A 6,625-nucleotide genomic window follows, 5' to 3' on the forward strand; every position below is an offset into this window, starting at 1 on the left:
AATCACTGAATAGTGCTTTGTCCTAGCTCCTCCTCTCCACACTGGATTCGTACACGACCACCAAGCTCTTTTTCAGCATTGCCACTCCCTTCCTTAAAGATAGTCAAAGCGTTTCTACCACCTACCAAGTAACGAGACTGGACACTATCTTGCCCCTGTTGCCTCTCATATACAGACTGCTGTGGCTTCTTACAGGATGCTGGAGGCCTCCCTTGGGCTTTCTAAGACTCTGCGTCTTTCATGACTATACTTTAATGACTAGTAAATCATCAACCTGCTAATGTACAGAACAGAGTCCTGGTGTGGCGCTGTGGCTTCATGCGCTGGACTAAATCAGTTTGAACCACAAGGTCAGTGGTTCAAGCTCACCAGCAGCTCCATGGAAACCCTATGCAGGGTCACTATGGGTTGGAACTAACTTAACAGCACTTACAACAACAACAATGTAGAGAATGACCTCTACATTGCAGTAGTTATTTGGTTTTAATGAGCCATAAAAATCAACACCATTTTCACCTTTCTTGAAATATGTAGTAAATTCTTCTTCAGTTGTCCATCATGATAAAATGATAGGCTTGGAAAGCTTACAAGTCAGAAAGACCTACATGAAACCAAGTACCTAACACAAGGCACACATGCTGATGTAATGATGTCGGATAAGCACGGGGCTGCTAACTGCAAGGTCGGCAATTCAAACCCACCAGATACAACTCAGAAACCCTAAACAGGGTCACTATGAGGTAGAACCGACTGGATGGCAAATAACAAGAAGGAATAAGAAAAGTCCTTTGTGAGTAGAACTGACGAGATTAATGCCGACAAGACAAAGGTGCCTCAGAGACAGATCATGTGAGCTGAACTTCCAAGAGGAAGTAGTAGTGGTGGTTGTGTGCCTTTGAACTGGCTCCGATTCACAGTGACCCTGTGAATATAGGGTTTCCAGGGCTGTAAATCTTTACGGGGAGCAGAAAGCCTCATCTTTCTCCCATGGAGACACTGGTGGATTTGAATTGCTCACTGTATGATTATCAGCAATGTGTAACACATTAAACGTCCAGAGCTCCTTCTTGTTGTTAAGTGCCATTAAGTCAGTTCCAACTCACAGTAACCTTGTATAGGGTTTCCAAGGAGTGGTTATTGAGCTTGCACCGCCAACCTTGGTGTTCAAGCTGATGTTGCAGTCCAGCTCTTTAACCCACAGAGCCACACCAGGATTCCTTAAAGGTTAATATTCCATTCTGGAAATAGCAACAAGTTATCAGACTTTTATAATAAAAACACAAACTTTTCAGTTTCAAAAGTCAATTGCAGAAGTTTAGTTACACATACAATTTTAAGCAACAGAATGTCAGCAATACATTGAGGCAAAAATATATGCTCTTGCATCAATCTTTCTAAGGAATCATTAATGAGGAACCAAAATACTTTTTTGAGGAGTACACTTAGTTAACATTCTACATTAAAAATTTTTTTCTGCAATGTGTGGTTTCTGTACATGGCGACCAAGATGCATTAATAATTACTGAAATGAAAAAGTTGGAAACATAAAGGAAGGATTCGAAGTTGGAAAACTCTGGTGATAGAAACAAATTGGAGATCCCATGATAGCATTTTGCAAGACCAATGACTTATTCATTGCAAATACCTTTTATCAACAACAAAAACAGACAGCTATACATGTGGACCTCACTAGATGGAATACAGAAACATCAAATTGACTACATCTGTAGGAGGTGATGATGGAAAAGCTCAATATAATCAGGCAAAACAAGGCCAGGGCCAACTGTGGAACAGACCCATCAATCGCTTATATGCAATTTCAGGAAGAAGCTGAGGAAATTTACAAGTCCCGGAGAGCCAAAATATGACCTTGAATATATCCCACGTGAATTCAGAGAACAACTCAAGAACAGATTTGATGCATTGGAAATTAATTACTAAAAACCAGTGTGGGAGATGATATCAAGAACATCATACAGAAAGAAAGCAAATGGTGATTAGAAAGACAGGAAAGAAAAAGACTAAAATGGATGTCAGAAAAGAAAATCTGACACCAGCTCTTGAACATAAAGTGAAAGCAACTGGAAAAAAATAGGACGTAAAAGATCTAAATACAAAATTTGAAAGGGCAGCTAAAGAACACAAAGTAGAAAATTTCAATGAAATACGCAAAGTCCTGAAGTTCGAAAACCCCAAAGAAAACACATGCTCAGTGTTTCCCAAGCTACGGAACTGAAGGGAAAACTTAAGCCCCAAAGATTCTATGAATAACATATTGAATGATGCAGGAAGCACCAAAAGACACTGTACCACAAAGAATTGGTAGATATCCAATTATTTCAAAAGATACCAGATGACCAAGAATCAATGGTAATAAAGAAGTCCACGCTGCACTGAAGGCATGGATGAAAAACAAGGATCCAGGAAGTGATGGAAAACAAGTTGAAACTTTCCAACAAACTGATGCACAGTGTCATAGGCACTCGCTTGTCTATGCCAAGGAATTTGGAAGACAGCTACCCAGTCAACTGATTGGAAGAGATCCATATTTGTGCCCATTCAAAAGAAAGCTGACCTGACAGAATGCAAAAATTATCTAATAATATCAAGTACAAAATAAAACTTTACTGAAGACAATTTAAAAATTTTTGCAGCAGCATATTAACAGGGTGTTGCCTGAAATTCAAGGCAGATTCAGCAAAGACCATGGAACGAGGTATATCATTCCTGACATCAGATACATTTTGGCTATAAGCAGAGAATAACAGAAAGATAATTACGTGTGATCTTTTGATTATGTAAAGGCATTGAATTAGGCAGATTATAACAAACTATGGATAACACTGTAAAGAATGGGTATTCTAGAACACTTATTGGGCTCATAAGCAACCTGTATACAAACCGAGAGGCAGCTGTTTAAACAAAACAAAGGGATACTGAATGGTTTAAAATCAGGAATGACATGCAGCAGGGCTGTATCCTTTCACCACACCTTATTCAATCTGTGTGCTGAGTGAATAATCCAAGAAGCTGGAAGATATGAAGAAGAACGTGGCATCAGGATTGGAGGAAGACTCACTAACAACTTATGATATGCAACCTTGCTTGCTGGAAGCGAAGGGGACTTATAATATTTATTCATGATGATCAAAGACCACAACCTTGAGTATGGAATGCATCTCAATGTAAAGGAAACAAAAACCCTCACAATGGACCAATAAATAACATCATAATAAATGCAGAAAATACTGAAGTTGTCAAACACTTTATTTTGTTTGGATCCCCAATCAGCACTCAGAAGTTAAGAGATGAAATGACTTATTGCCCTACGCAAATCTACTGCAGATGGATGACCTTTTACAGGGTTCAAAAGCAAAGACATCACTTTGAGGACTGAGGTGCAGCTGATTCAAGTCATGGTATGGTCATTGGCCTGGACAACGAATAAAGAAGACGGGAGAAGAATCAATGCTCTGAATAATGGTGTTGAAAAGGAAGATGGGAAGTACCATGGCAAGTAGTCAGAAGAATAAACAAGTCTGTTTGGGAGGAAGTATAGCCAGAATTTCTCTTGTACCTTAGACAAGTTGTCAGGAAGGATCAGTCTTTAAAGAAGGACACCAAACTTTGCAAAGTGAAGAGCCAATAAACAACAGGAAGCCCCACAACAAGATGGACTGACACAGAGGCAGCAATAATGGGCTCAAACATAACAGTCGTGAGGATGAAGCATATGGTGTAGTCAATTCTTGTCTGCTCTAGCCTGAGTCTTTGTATTGTTGTTAAAGTGCCGTGGAGTCAGTTCCAACTCATAGCGACCCTGTATAGGGTTTCCGAAGCTGTAAATCTTTACAGGAGCAGAAAGCCTCATCTTTCTCCCACGGAACATCTGGTCGTTTCGAACTGCTGACCCTGCGGTTCACAGCCCGATTCGTAACCACTATGCTACCAGAGTTCCTAGTCTTTGTAACTTCCATCAAATGACTCTTTTCCTGATGGGTCTGGGCCAGAGAAGCAGGAAGATGATCCTGATAGCATGATACAATTCAGCTGTTGATTGTTAAGAGTTCATTGTAATTGTGACAACTTTTAAACTGTAGCATGAGTATAAAATGAGCCAGGTCAGAAGCAGAAGGTGGGGAATCTCACTACTATTAAAGAGGAGGAGCCAAGAGTAGAACATGTCTTTGGACCCATAGGTCGCTGCCCACAGAACTTCCTTGACCCAGGGACAGAAATTGGTGACCCTGAAGGGGAGGCAGAGGAGCAGCAAAAGCAGAACCAAGAGCCAGCATGTGAGACCGCGCAGTGGGCTTCCCAGCCCTGCAGCAAGCAAAGCTGAGTGACACAGGATTCTTATGAATCAGAAGCAACTTGATGGCACCTAACAACACCAACAAGGTAGGTTTCAGATGCTTTTAGTGTTGGTAATTTTTTTTTAAATACCATGTTTTACAATTAATGTGCCATCATAGACCATTCCTGCAATATGACAGAGCCACAGATGATGTGCCAAGGTGCCTAGCCTGAAAGTTCTGAGAGCTCTGAGACTTAGGAACAGAGCTTTAGAAATTGGGAAAAGAACAGTGAAGACAGGAATAATTTGCCTATTCTCTTCCTTCCTCTGGACCTAAATATCAAGAGATTCAACACAAACAGGGCTCCTTTTTCTCCTGTAAAGTGAACAGGCCTTATAACAGTGATTAAGCATAGACCACATACTACCAACAGAAGAGAGGACTTTTATGTGCCACATACATTTAGCAAGAGCTGACGATAACAACACTATGAAAATTAGCTTATTTCCTGAAGTCTGGGACACATCTAAAATTTAAGTTTTTATATGCACCACCACCTAAAACAATACCATCAGTGACCTCTGCCAAGGGCAGAAAACCACATATCGAACTCCAGCTGGCCTGATCCTTAAACCAAAAGTGAATCTGAGGCTTTCAAAGAAAATCCCTTTCATAAAATTTCAAAAGTCCTGAAGAGGCAAAGATAGTATCCTCCTATATAAAAGAGACCAGATTTTACATCCCTGATGATCATAATCAAAAATAAATTCTGCTGTTGTAATAATCTTTTAATATATGCCAATTCCATAAAATCTAAAGAATTCCTTCTCAGTTTCATAATGAATCTTACAACTGAGAAGTATTTATAGCATTATTATGTTCTTTTAACAAGAGGACTGATAAGAGTTCTAGAAGAGTAAAAATTACAAGTCCCCCAAGAATGAATATCAAGCTTGGGAAACAAAACATCTGCTACCAGAAATAAAAGAGCAGCATGCTACAGGCCACAGGTCATCATTAGAACTTAGATGAATGTTGACAGAAAAAACTGTAGTCATGGAATATCGCTGTTAAGTGCTATCAAGTCAGTTCAGACCCACAGCAAGGAGCAGCTGGTAAGCTTGAACCACCGCCCTTGTGGTTCACACCAAACTGGCAGTCCAGCCCACAGCTCCACACAAGCACATCAAACTACTAACATTGCCCCCATCACACTGAATAAAATAAAATGCAATGAAAAGTTATAGTTAATGACATACAACAGGTCAACTTTTCCATCAACCTAACTTGAGTTGCATCAAGGGAGTTTCCAGACCCATAACAAGTTATATACACCTGGATGCTATTTAGACTAGAGTTCTGTAGTTGTAAAATGCATGTTGCCTTATGCAATAATAACAATAATAAAGGCACCACTGTGGATTGTTTCTCGATTTCTACTGAGGTAATACTAATCAAGACCATCCTTCCCTGAAAACAAAACGCAGTGCTATTTGGCTCTTCTGAAGCCTTTACTGCTGAAGGATGATTTCCACCAACAGAAATAAAAAGTGACTAGCAGAAGATGTCAGTCTAACTACATCTGTAAGATGGATAGTTGAAACTTGATGTCTTGTCAGCAATAAAGACATCTTGCGATGTCTTAAGATACATTTTAGAGTTTTAATAAATATGCCCAGATGAAACTGATGACGTTTATTTTAATTTTGTATCTCAGAATAGATATGCCATCTCTGTGATAATGGATGGCTTATTTCTAGTCATGAATTCCTTACTAGGAACCTGGATCCAACTAAACATATCTGATAGAGACCTAAGATGCATAGATACAAATTATTATAGTTTCCCATGGCTTTCACTGTCATGCATGATTTAATACTGTTACCAAAACACATGATTATGGTCTCTAATGACTTAAAATACTGAGTTATCAATGTTTATAAAACAGTTATCATTTTGTTTCATATTTGACATCATTTTTATGACATTTGAAAACTACATATAAGGGTAAGTAAAAAAATCAATGCTAGTAGGTCCCACTTCATACATGCATGGATGATTCCACATAAAATGCGTTTAAATATGTCACATTCATCACTGGATAGGTGTATGCTCTCTTAGTCTTACACGTGTCTTAGTATCTTTGCTGTTGTTGTTAAGTGCTGTCAAGTTGGTTCCGGCTCATAGCAACGCTGGACAGGGTTTCCAAGGAGTGGCTGGTGAGTTTGAACTGCCAACCTTGTAGTTCAAACCGACCTGCAGTCCAATGCTCTAAGATCCCACAGCACCACACAGATAAATAAATAAATAAATAAATAAATAAATAA

At 39.3% G+C, this 6,625-nt stretch overlaps 1 protein-coding gene across 1 annotated transcript in view; it reads right to left on the reverse strand.

Annotated features, from left to right (window-relative positions):
* POT1 (protection of telomeres 1) overlaps positions 1-6,625 on the reverse strand; it is a 92,595-nt gene that overhangs the window by 66,334 nt on the left and 19,636 nt on the right. The window lies entirely within an intron of this gene.

This window comes from Chrysochloris asiatica, unplaced genomic scaffold, assembly GCF_000296735.1.
Source record: "Chrysochloris asiatica unplaced genomic scaffold, ChrAsi1.0 scaffold00032, whole genome shotgun sequence".
In the NCBI taxonomy this organism is placed as follows: Eukaryota; Metazoa; Chordata; class Mammalia; order Afrosoricida; family Chrysochloridae; genus Chrysochloris; species Chrysochloris asiatica.